Raw genomic sequence first — 13223 nt, 5'->3', positions numbered from 1 at the left:
GCCACCTCGAAGGCCGGGTGTGTCTCATCCACGCGGCAGTTCTTGACCATGGTGTAAGTGCAGTTGCTCATGAAGCTGTAGTAAGTGCCGTCGAAGGTGCGATAGTGGGGGTTGCCCATGGCCCAGCAGGTGCCTGTCTGGGACGGGACGGTGGCTGGTTCCGCCGCAGAGAATGCTAAAAAAAAAGGAAAAGCTTTTGTCTAACGTGTTTATAACAAAGCTTAGAGAATCTTTGTCCTTTGAGGACGTCTTTATGAGTTCTTTGTTGGGGGGGGGGGTCCTCGTCCACCTCCCAAGTGTTTTTCTTTGGTAACCAGCTAAAAGGTGAGTTGTTGTGAGTCACTTTATCTCTAAGAATTGTTTGCCTCGTGCACATAGGCTATTGTAAGCTATTAAACTCACATTGGTACGAGTGTATATTTCCACATGTTAACACAGAATCACTTCCGCGCTTGTAATTTAACCAATGTGTCATCTATCATGTCGCCTAAAACCCAATAAAGAGTTCTGCTGTTTGCTGCTGCACCCGCTTCGTAGCTCAAGTTCGAACAAGATGACGTCACAGCCGTCTCAGCCTCCCGCTGACCTTGATTTACCTTCTATGGCCAGGGGCAGACTCGCTACTTATGAAAAGAAATAAATCTAATTTTGTTGCGACTTTTTTTTACTCCGCACGTGTCTCGACTCGTCCAGAACGCCTTCTCGAGTTGCTGGTGTCGTGATTTATTCTCCGCGTGATCAATAGCATTTTTTTTTTTCAAATAACTCACCATTCAGTAGTAGAACTGCAACGGTAGCCACAGAAACCCCCATGGTGGACGACGGAGAGCACCTAAACCCAGTAAACACGACAACAGGTCAGGTGAAAGAACAGTACAAAGTAAACATGGCATTTTTTTTGGGGGGGGGTCTATTTTCACCGGAGGAGGACTATGAAGTGGCATTTCCATCAGAGAGTGAAATGGGTGTCCTGAGGAAATCAGGACCCGTCTCGGCTAATAGTTTAAAGGCAGATTCAGTTTGGGTTAAAGCGGAGGTAAAGTCGCCCTCACCCGAGCTGGACAGCACGCGCGCGTGCGGGCGGTCGGGCGGCCCCGACACTTAAATTGTACCGAGGAGCCGCCAAAGAACCAATCAGGCTGTTTCTGGCAGCGCGTGCGACTTTCCCCGGAAGTGGGCAAACAACGCGCCGACACGTGACGCAGGGCGCGAAACGCGCACGTACTCGCTGACCGAGCGATAAGAGAACGAGAGAAAAGGCGCCGACTGGACCAAACTAAATATTTAACACGGGGGGGTTCAGATCAAATCAGACCAAACAAACAGCTTTATGTCGAACCGGCGAATAACAAAAAAGGACCGATAAAAATAAAACGATAAAAATAAAACCTGAAGAATTCAACAAATATAGGTTGGAAAAGGAGCGGGAGGGAGGTACTACTTATAACCCCCCCCCCCACAAAAAGTAGTTCTTCAAGGGTACCATTAGTATACTTATTTTAAACTGAAAAGTCTGAGTATACTTTCAGTGTACTTTTTATCAGAGATATACTAATCACAAGTATACTTAAGTATACTTATAAGTACACTACTAGTACATATACTTGAACTTTACTTGAAGTTTACTCTAAGTTTATTTAATAAAATGAAATTCCAAGTATAATAAACTTGGTTCTTCGCACATCGGTTTATGCCATTCTCAGTATCTGTCTCACATGAGGTTGCTAGCAAACAAATGACAAGTGTGAAGCATGGGGTCTGGGACTCTATTTGGACATGTGTGATCATATATATATATATATATATATATATATATATATACATATATATATATGCACTGTACTATAGTGTAAACAAAAAAACCGAGCAGTTAAACGCTAAATAAAACAATGAATGAAGGACAACACATGGACATATAAACAGGCGGACAGACAGAAAGAGAAGGGAAATCTGTCTCTAGATGGGTAAAACGAGACAGAAGTTGCTTTGTGGCGGTTTAAACAAAGTATTTGTGGGGTTAACACCGTCACCGGGCCAACAGGCAGATGGTCGGAATAGTGACAATATGAAAGATTCTGAAATAATTCCTCCCACTCGTGAGATGAATGTGATGGGGTTTTTTAACCTCTCGTGAAACAAACAATAGCCGTGATTGAATTGTGGACATTTTAGTCCCGCGGTCACCGCCCAGGGGGAAGAAGAAAAAAAAACATTACAAACAGGTGTGGTTTCTTCAAATACAGCATGATTGAGAGCTCTCCACCTTCTCAATGATATCAAGAGGTTGGGCTTGTGGAGGAGGTGTGGTGGTGTGCAGAACAATGGAGTATTTCTGTAGGCCGTCTGTGTGGGGGGTGGGACGTTTCACTTGGCTTTTTGATAAAGTCCCGGCCCTGTTCTGAGGCAACAGAACGTTTATCTGATAATCTCGTTTAATCTGCCAATCCAAAAACCACAATTCAATGGGGGGGGGGGGAAATAGGTCTGCATGTTTGTGCATGTTGTATAATTCGGGTTTAACTCTTAGGTAAGACATGTCCATTGTTCACAAGCAGGGCCGCCCACGAGGAAGTAAAAAAAAGTGTGGGGGGGGAGCTTTCTGAGGCCCAGCCGCTAGGGGGCGAGGGGGGGCATTGAGACCAGCAATAATCACGTTCGTCCTAAATATAAGCAATGGTACTTGCCATTGAGTGTGAAGGGGCTGAGCAGATGGTGGACATGATAAAGGCAGGGAAGAGGGAGGTATGAGAGGCAACGATGAGGCCATAAAGTAAGAAGCTGCATTTTCTACTAAGACGTGTGTGGTGTAGGAGTAGCAGGTCTTTGTTGACCTCGGTGTGTTTAAGTGTGTCAGAGTTCTACTGTACTGTGTGTGTGTGTGTGTGCGTTACTAAGCCTCTCTCAGTTTACATGTGTTTAGCAGGACAGCATGCACATGCGTTGATATGAGTGAAACAAATGTATGGAATTTGTTGAAGGATGGTCCCATGAGATGTAGCACCTCATTTTCAAGGGGGTCCTATGCAAAATTATAAAACACATGAACAAAAACGGGTGGCACGGTGGTTAGCGCGGTCGCCTCACGGCAAGAAGGTACCGGGTTCGAGCCCCGGGGTAGTCCAACCTTGGTGGGTCGTCCCGGGTCGTCCTCTGTGTGGAGTTTGGATGTTCTCCCCGCGTCGGCGTGGGTTTCCTCCGGGGGCTCCGGTTTCCTCCCACAGTCCAAAGACATGTAGGTCAGGTGAATTGGCCGTACTAAATTGTCCCTAGGTGTGTGTGTGTGTGTGTGTCTGTGTATGTGTGTTTGTGTGTGTGTGTGTCGGCCAGCCCTGTGATGGCCTGGCGGCCTGTCCAGGGTGTCTCCCTGCCTGCCGCCCAATGACTGCTGGAATAGGCTCCAGCATCTCTGCAACCCTGAGAGCAGGATAGATGAATGGAGCAGGATGGAGGGATGGATGGAGCAGGATGGAGGGATGGATGGACATTAACAAAAACAGTATCACATGACAAACATACACTGCAAATACACAATACAGAGAACTCGCTCACCCTCTCTTACCCAACCCCCCAGTCCTCAGAATTGGAAAATTTGGATACAATGACTCAGGTAATAAATCAGTTACATAAGCATAAAGAGGAATTGGGGTGGGGTGGGGTGGGGTAGGGTGGGGTGGCTTTCACTGGATCTTTTCATGGGCCCAGCCATTTCTGTTGGCGGGCCTGTACACAAGCAATGGTTTTGCAGCTCAGTGTCACACAAGGTGTTGGGGGGGGGGGGATATTTGGCGAGAGACGCAGTGTTTGGGACCTCTAGCTCGGCTAGCTGTTTTATTCCTCCCCTCGGTTTCCGGTTTGCCCACGTTATCAACTCCTCACTTCCTGTCTATCCGTATCGTCTGTGTTATACTGACGCCAACAGGTCACCCATATGTATTGTTAACGTAAACATCATTACATCCCTTTCCAAACAGGCCAATATAACATATTGCATAACCATAACTTTTATATATAACATGTTACATAACCATAACTTTTATATATAACGTATTGCATAACCATAACTTTTATATATAACGTATTGCATAACCATAACTTTTATATATAACATGTTACATAACCATAACTTTTATATATAACGTATTGCATAACCATAACTTTTATATATAACGTATTGCATAACCATAACTCATAGCACTTCCAGTGTAAACATTCCTTAACATTCCACATGTCTCAATGTAGCGCAAAGAAACATTAAACATAACATGCAAATTAATTAAAGTCTCAAATATCCTGTTAAGACAAAACTTGGAACAACACAGTAACAAATGTAAACATATATATTTTTTTAATCAACAGAAATACCAACACTTTTTTTCTCTCTTTCTGTTCCTTCTAACCACAACTCAACGGTTTATTGCTCTATGAGGCTGTCAGGTGGTTTCCTATGTCTGGTGGACCTTCTGAGAGCCGGTGTCTCGGTTATTGGGGAAGGTGAAGGAGGCGCCGCTTGATGGAAGTCTGGTGTCACACCGACTCTCTTTTCAGACTCAGCCTCCTGTGCCTGTTCCTCGATGTCCTCCTGAGTCTTCAACAGACTCCCCCTGTTTCTCCTTAACACTTGTCCGTTCTCTGTCGTCACGGTGAATGATGACCAGGGGCCCACTTCGCTGAGGACAGTCGCCTTTCTGGTCCAGGAATCAAGGATCCTCGATTCTCACAACATCTCCTTTCGGAACAGGTTCCAGTCGCCTTGCTGCTTTGTCGTAGTTCATTTTCTGTCTGAGCTCGAGTTTCATCCTCTTATTAGCCAGTTCTCTGTTGTCGCTGTTCTCTTTTGACACATGTGGAAGGGTGGTGCGCAGCTTGAGACCCATGAGGAGCCTACCAGGGGATGCTCCATACTCCAGGGATGCCGCCCTGTAGCTTAGCAAAGCCAGGTAAGGGTCAGTTTTACCATCACTTGCCTTTTTCAACAGTCTTTTTACAATTTGGGCCCCTTTTTCAGCCTGTCCATTTGACTACGGTGGGCTAGAGGTAAGCTGCTGGACTCCATACAGCCCAGCAAACTCCCTGAATTCCCCACTATTTCACTGGGGACCATTGTCACTGACCACCCATTGTGGGATTCCATGTCTGGCGAGAAAAAACCTTCCATATATGTGATGATAGACTGTGCTGATGTACTGGGGAGTTGCGCTACCTCAGGGTAGTTTGAATAATAGTCTATTACCAAGAGGTAGTCCTTGCCATTCAGATGGAATAGACCAGTGTCCACCTTTTGCCATGGTGCAGTTGGTAGGTCTGCGGTCAGCATTGACTCTTTTGCTTGTTTATAGTGGTGTCTGAGACATATATCACATTTCCCTATCATGTTCTCAATATCCGTGTTCATACCCGGCCAATAAACTGCTTCTCTTGGGCTCCTTTTACACCTTTCCATGCGGAGATGTCCTCCATGGATACGACAAAGGACGTCCTGGCGCATGGATCGAGGGACGACAATCCTGTTTTGTCTCAGCACAAGGTCATTAGCCACACTCAGATCTGCTCGCGCAGAGTAGAACTGTGGACATCTTCCTTTTGTCCAACCATTGTGGGTATGGTAGACCCCTTTCTGTAGCAAAGGGTCTTCTTCAGTTTCCATCACAATTTGCTGCAACATGACAGCAGACACAGGGAGTGAAGCCATCACCATGTCAACGTGTTCATCGACATCGTCCGTTGTAGAGCTCACTGGCATGTCCGTGACTGGTGCTGGTGCCCTAGACAAAGCATCCGCCCGCACTATGTATTTCCCTGGGGTGTAGATTAACTCAAAATCGTCATCATGCGCTGGATTCTATAGGGGACATGTCGTTGAGGTTCTTTTTCATGACTGAAATCAGCGGTTTGTGATCACTCTCGGCTGTAAAAGTTGGCAAACCATATAGTACATAACTATGCAACTTTCCACACCCGTACACTAAACCCAAAGTCTCATTTTCTATTTGTGCATAGCGCTTTTCGGTCTCTGTCATCGGTCTTGATGTGTATGCCACCGGCTGCCATTTGTCTCCATTGGCTTGAAGTAGTACAGCTCCCAAGCCATCTTTGGAGGCATCAGTCGAGATCTTTGTTGCTTTCGAGGGATCGAAGGATATGAGGACTGGCTCAGTAGTTGAGAGTTTCCTTCAGTTTTTTTCCCCCATTCTTTTTCATGTCGAGCATCCCACTCAAACGCTTGTTGCGCTGAGGCAGCTCTCTAAGGCATGCTGTCTCGGTGGAAGGATTAGATATGGATTTACCCAGGAAGTTTTATCATTCCCATGGCTCACAGGACTCCTTTTTTAACCAGTGGGAGGAGGCATGTGAAGTATGGCTTGCACTTTTGACTGATTAGGTTCCACCCCCTCTCCTGAAATCTTGTCTCCTAAGAAGGTCATTTCTGTGACCCCCCCCAACTGACATTTTTTTTCTGTTCAGTTTGAGTCCACTCTCTTGGACTCTCTTCAAGAGGTTTTTCAGTTTTTCATCATGCTTTTGACGTGTACTTCCCCAGACCACCAAGTCATCTATATACACCCTGGTACCTTCCAGGCCCTCTATTATGGACTCCAACGCCCTGTAGATTTCTGGCGCTGAGATGAGAAAAAAGTCCCGTTATCCTTTATAGTTTAGGTAGATAAAGGTCTCAGTGACATTTGAGTAAAACAATCCTATTTCTATAAATGTCATAGGATCTTTTTTTTAAAGATATTTTATTTTCACGGACCCCTTGCAATTACACCACGGACCACTAGGGGTCCGCGGACCCCCGGTTGAGAAACACTGGTCTAATGAATGCCTGACCCCCTGTGGACGCTCTGGCCGTGACCGGTTACGGCGAGTCTGGGATTCGAACCTCCCAGCCACATGACGAGCGGATTGCAAGAACGGCGGTTTAGTCCTCTCGGCCACCAGAGCGGCCTATTCTTGTGTCACTCTTGACCAAATTCGCCCTGTCCTGGTGCCATGTAATGGTCTTATTTTCTATATTGATAGAGACACAGTGTTTGGGACTTCTCGCTAGCTCAGCTAGCTGTGTTATTCCTCCCCTCGGGTTCCGGTTTGCCCATGTCATCAACTTCTTACTTCCTGTCTATCCATATCATCTGTGTTATACTGACACCAACAGGCCACCCGGATGTATTGCTATCAAACGTCATCACAACCCAGGAGGCGTCCGAATTATATACCACATCTCAAGCGGCTCCGTTCAACGCGAAAGAGCAGCGGCTCTACTTCGAGCTCCCTCCGGATGTCCGAGCTCCTCACCCCATCTCTTCCAGTTTGTATTGTAGCGAATTCGGGGGGAACAACGCAACCACAGGAACTGCCGCGGCCGGGAAGCGAACCCGTATCGCCCATACCGCAGGCGACATCGCTGACCGCTAGACTAAAGGGTCGGACCCGCCAGCCAGCGGCCAGCGTGTCTACTTATCCATGCACGTGACAGTATTTTCTAATTATCTATGTTCAGTGTAGAAATTGGACGATAAGATTAAGACCATTCTTTATTATTACCTTCTTTTGGGATGACTGACGGCCATTAACTGTCTTTGCTTGGCACTGGCGAATGACAATCTTGCTTCGTTTTCACCCCCTCGAACCCCCTCCATCCCCCAAACACCCCAACACCCTCCAACCTTGCCAACCCCCAAACACTCTCCATCCCCCCAACACCCCAACACCCTCCAACCTTGCCAACCCCCAAACACTCTCCATCCCCCCAACACCCCAACACCCTCCAACCTTGCCAACCCCCAAACACTCTCCATCCCCCCAACACCCTCCGACCTCGCCAACCCCCAAACACCCTCCAACCCCCTCCAACCTTGCCAACCTCCAAACACTCTCCATCCCTCCAACACCCCAACCCCCTCCAACCTCGCCAACCCCCAAACACCCTCCAACCCCCTCCAACCTTGCCAACCTCCAAACACTCTCCATTCCCCCAACACCCCAACACCCTCGCCAACCCCCAAACACCCTCCAACCCCCTCCAATCTTGCCAACCTCCAAACACTCTCCATCCCCCCAAGACCCCAACCCCCTCCAACCTCGCCAACCCCCAAACACCCTCCACCCCCTCCAACCTTGCCAACCTCCAAACACTCTCCATTCCCCCAACACCCCAACACCCTCGCCAACCCCCAAACACCCTCCAACCCCCTCCAATCTTGCCAACCTCCAAACACTCTCCATCCCCCCAAGACCCCAACCCCCTCCAACCTCGCCAACCCCCAAACACCCTCCACCCCCTCCAACCTCGCCAACCCCCAAACACCCTCCAACCCCCTCCAACCTTGCCAACCTCCAAACACTCTCCATCCCCCCAACACCCCAACACCCTCCAACCTCGCCAACCCCCAAACACCCTCCAACCCCCTCCAATCTTGCCAACCTCCAAACACTCTCCATCCCCCCAAGACCCCAACCCCCTCCAACCTCGCCAACCCCCAAACACCCTCCACCCCCTCCACCCCCTCCAACCCCCAAACACCCTCCAACCCCCTCCAACCTTGCCAACCTCCAAACACTCTCCATCCCCCCAACACCCCAACACCCTCCAACCTCGCCAACCCCCAAACACCCTCCAACCCCCTCCAATCTTGCCAACCTCCAAACACTCTCCATCCCCCCAAGACCCCAACCCCCTCCAACCTCGCCAACCCCCAAACACCCTCCAACCTTGCCAACCTCCAAACACTCTCCATCCCCCCAACACCCTCCAACCTCGCCAACCCCCAAACACCCTCCAACCTTGCCAACCTCCAAACACTCTCCATCTCCCCAACACCCCAACACCCTCCAACCTCGCCAACCCCCAAACACCCTCCAACCTTGCCAACCTCCAAACACTCTCCATCCCCCCAAGACCCCAACCCCCTCCAACCTCGCCAACCCCCAAACACCCTCCAACCTTGCAAACCTCCAAACACTCTCCATCCCCCCAAGACCCCAACACCCTCCAACCTCGCCAACCCCCAAACACCCTCCAACCTTGCCAACCCCCAAACACTCTCCATCCCCCCAACACCCTCCAACCTCGCCAACCCCCTCCAACCTCGTCAGACTGACTCACATAACCAGAGGACACGTTTTTTTTATAGACGCAACCATCTTTTTATTTCATCATAATAAATTTTACTATCCATCAGAACTATTTTGCCCCCTTTATCAGCAGGTTTCACACTGACGTCACAGTGACGTTAGGGTTCTTAGACAAAGAAGATAAAGCGCTCACCTGTAACGCGGTAGGGCCTCAAGTGAGTGACTTACCGCTCCACGGAACATAAACCAAGGACAAATGAAAGTGAAATCATCACGATTAAAAAAAAAATAAGCCTGTTGACAAGCTTCAGAAAAGCTTTAGAAAGGAAAACAAGGTCACTGTAGGGCGTCTGCACGGTGTGGCCACGTAGGTGTATCTGATGTCGCCGTGTTGGTGTCGTTCCCACGACGCCGTAATTGACGTTGCTCCAGCACCGTCACTGCGACTGACCAATCACGGCGTGGTGCTGGCTGTCGCGCCTTTGTGACGGTTGTGGGCTTAGCGCGGGTTAGTTACCGCTTAATGTTTGGCAGAGCCGTCACTGGGGCTGTGTGCGAAGTCGCGGTCGCACACTTCGCACACTATATACTATATATACGTATATATACATACACACACACTATATATCTATATATATATCTATATATATCTATATATATATCTATATATATATACACGCACTATATACTATATATATACACACACTATATATACACACACTATATACATATATATATATACACTACGTATATATACATACACACACTATATACTATATATACACCATATACTATATATATATATACCGTATACTATATATATATACCATATACCATATACTATATATACCATATACCATATATATACACTACCGTTCAAAAGTTTGGGATCACCCAAACAATTTTGTGTTTTCCATGAAAAGTCACACTTATTCACCACCATATGTTGTGAAATGAATAGAAAATAGAGTCCAGACATTCCCATCAGCCTGGAGAACGGCAAGGTGAGGCTGTCTCAGAGCGGTCTGTCTGTCATCGTGGAGACAGACTTTGGTCTGACGGTGAAATACGACTGGCAGGAGTACCTCGTCGTCGAGGTTCCGGGCAGCTTTGCCGGCACGGTGTGTGGCCTGTGTGGCAACTTCAACAGCAAAAAGGAGGATGACTTCGTGACTCCTTCTGGCTCCCTGGCCAGCGATGTGGTGGCTCTGGGAGAGAGCTGGAAGGTGTCTGGCTTGTCGGACGACGCTTTTTGTCACAACGAGTGCTCTGGGCAGTGCAAACAATGCATGGACAACAAGGTTCAACAAATAGAGTATAAAATCATCTGCAGCAGCATTTTAGCAGGGGTCAGAATATACTTCCCAGGCTGCCACCCTCTGATTGACCTCACGGCCTTCCAAAACAACTGCGTGTTTGACCTCTGTATGGGGAAAGTAATGAAGACCTACTTCTGTGACAGTCTTCAGATCTTTTCTGACATCTGCCAGAGGGCTGGGGTGAAAGGTCGGAACTGGAGGAGCGACACCAAATGCCGTGAGTAATCCATAGGCAAACATGATCTTTAACTACGTTAGTATTGTAAACTACTAATAAGGCCCACTGGCCGATCGACTAGAGGGTCTGACCCTTTAGCCGAGCGGTTAGCGATGTCGCCTTGTGGTGCAGTACACCCCGTGTCGAGTCCCGCACCGGGCGAGAAAATAGCTCGGTTACAGTACGTACACACAATGCACACAAATCAAACTGAGCAGGCACCTCCTATTTAAGTAATCCTGAAACACGCCTGTCTGCATACAGCTCTACCCAAGTGTCCAGAGAACAGCCACTATGAGTTCTGCGGGACTGCCTGTCCTGCCACATGTGAAAATCCAGATGCTCCCTCCCAATGTAAAGCCGGCTGTGTGGAGGCCTGTGTCTGCGACGACGGCTTCCTGCTCAGCGGCACCAAATGCGTCCCCAAGGCCCAATGTGGCTGCACGTACGAAGGCTACTACGTGGAGGCCGGGGCCACCTTCTGGGAGGAAAACTGCAGCAGACTCTACAAGTGCTCCGCCGGTGGACGTCTTTCCACCCAGGAGACAGGATGTCCAGCTGGCCATCAGTGCCAGGTGGTGAAGGGTATCAGAAATTGCTATCCTGTGAGCTACGCCACGTGCATGGTATCCGGTGACCCCCATTTTGTGACCTTCGATGGGGAGCGCTACAACTTCCAGGGCACGTGTGCGTATCAGATGGCTGGCGTCTCCTCCCGAAATACGGACTTGGAGCCCTTCAGCGTGGTGTTGCAGAACGACGGCCGAGATAAGAAGCTAGGCTCTGTTGTCAAGCTGGTTGAGGTCAAGGTCTTTAACAACACGATTGTCATCAACAAAGAAAGCCCAGGTTTTGTCATGGTAATGAGTTAGCCTCTTGAAATAAATATACACTACCGTTCAAAAGTTTGGGATCACCCAAACAATTTTGTGTTTTCCATGAAAAGTCACACTTATTCACCACCATATGTTGTGAAATGAATAGAAAATAGAGTCAAGACATTGACAAGGTTAGAAATAATGATTTGTATTTGAAATAAGATTTTTTTTACATCAAACTTTGCTTTCGTCAAAGAATCCTCCATTTGCAGCAATTACAGCATTGCAGACCTTTGGCATTCTAGCTGTTAATTTGTTGAGGTAATCTGGAGAAATTGCACCCCACGCTTCCAGAAGCAGCTCCCACAAGTTGGATTGGTTGGATGGGCACTTCTTTGAGCAGATTGAGTTTCTGGAGCATCACATTTGTGGGGTCAATTAAACGCTCAAAATGGCCAGAAAAAGAGAACTTTCATCTGAAACTCGACAGTCTATTCTTGTTCTTAGAAATGAAGGCTATTCCATGCGAGAAATTGCTAAGAAATTGAAGATTTCCTACACCGGTGTGTACTACTCCCTTCAGAGGACAGCACAAACAGGCTCTAACCAGAGTAGAAAAAGAAGTGGGAGGCCGCGTTGCACAACTGAGCAAGAAGATAAGTACATTAGAGTCTCTAGTTTGAGAAACAGATGCCTCACAGGTCCCCAACTGGCATCTTCATTAAATAGTACCTGTTAGAGCCTGTTTGTGCTGTCCTCTGAAGGGAGTAGTACACACCGGTGTAGGAAATCTTCAATTTCTTAGCAATTTCTCGCATGGAATAGCCTTCATTTCTAAGAACAAGAATAGACTGTCGAGTTTCAGATGAAAGTTCTCTTTTTCTGGCCATTTTGAGTGTTTAATTGACCCCACAAATGTGATGCTCCAGAAACTCAATCTGCTCAAAGAAGTGCCCATCCAACCAATCCAACTTGTGGGAGCTGCTTCTGGAAGCGTGGGGTGCAATTTCTCCAGATTACCTCAACAAATTAACAGCTAGAATGCCAAAGGTCTGCAATGCTGTAATTGCTGCAAATGGAGGATTCTTTGACGAAAGCAAAGTTTGATGTAAAAAAAATCTTATTTCAAATACAAATCATTATTTCTAACCTTGTCAATGTCTTGACTCTATTTTCTATTCATTTCACAACATATGGTGGTGAATAAGTGTGACTTTTCATGGAAAACACGAAATTGTTTGGGTGATCCCAAACTTTTGAACGGTAGTGTATATATATACACACACACACATACATACTGCTACTACTTTCGGCTGCTCCCGTTAGGGGGCACCACAGCGTCTCATCCGTCACTTGGGTTGTGCGAAGTGTGCGACCGCACAGGGACACACGCACACACACACACAATATATATATATATAGTGTGTATATATATAGTGTATATATATAGTGTATATATAGTGTAATGTCCGTAGACGCCTTGTCTTACTGACATAAGAATAATTCAAGAACGAGCCGACTTCGTAGGTTCTTAACTGTGTAGCTTTTACTAGCGTTCATCCGACATACAACCTTCATAACATGCGCTTCTAACTTCCTGTATACGTCACACGCACTGCACGTACACCCGTGAGTAGGTCAAGTTAAACACGTGACCTTTCATTCATTACATCTCCCCCTCTAAGATGATTTTCTAAACATTTCTCTGAACATTTACTGCCAACAATTTTAACCTGTATATCACCCCCCTTTTCACAAAAAAATAAAAAATCTCCCACAGTACACAAGTCCATACGC

At 47.3% G+C, this 13223-nt stretch overlaps 1 long non-coding RNA gene across 1 annotated transcript; it reads right to left on the bottom strand.

The window, feature by feature from the left end:
- Position 1: 1 nt before the first annotated feature.
- LOC130128908 (uncharacterized) lies at positions 2-1106 on the bottom strand. Its single transcript, XR_008811938.1, has 3 exons — positions 1053-1106; positions 771-832; positions 2-175 (listed from the first exon to the last, which is right to left on the bottom strand). It is a non-coding gene; the product is annotated as an uncharacterized LOC130128908 (long non-coding RNA).
- Positions 1107-13223: the final 12117 nt, after the last annotated feature.

Source organism: Lampris incognitus, chromosome 18, assembly GCF_029633865.1.
Source record: "Lampris incognitus isolate fLamInc1 chromosome 18, fLamInc1.hap2, whole genome shotgun sequence".
NCBI classification, from domain to species: domain Eukaryota; kingdom Metazoa; phylum Chordata; class Actinopteri; order Lampriformes; family Lampridae; genus Lampris; species Lampris incognitus.
This window is presented reverse-complemented; position numbering and strand designations above follow the sequence as displayed.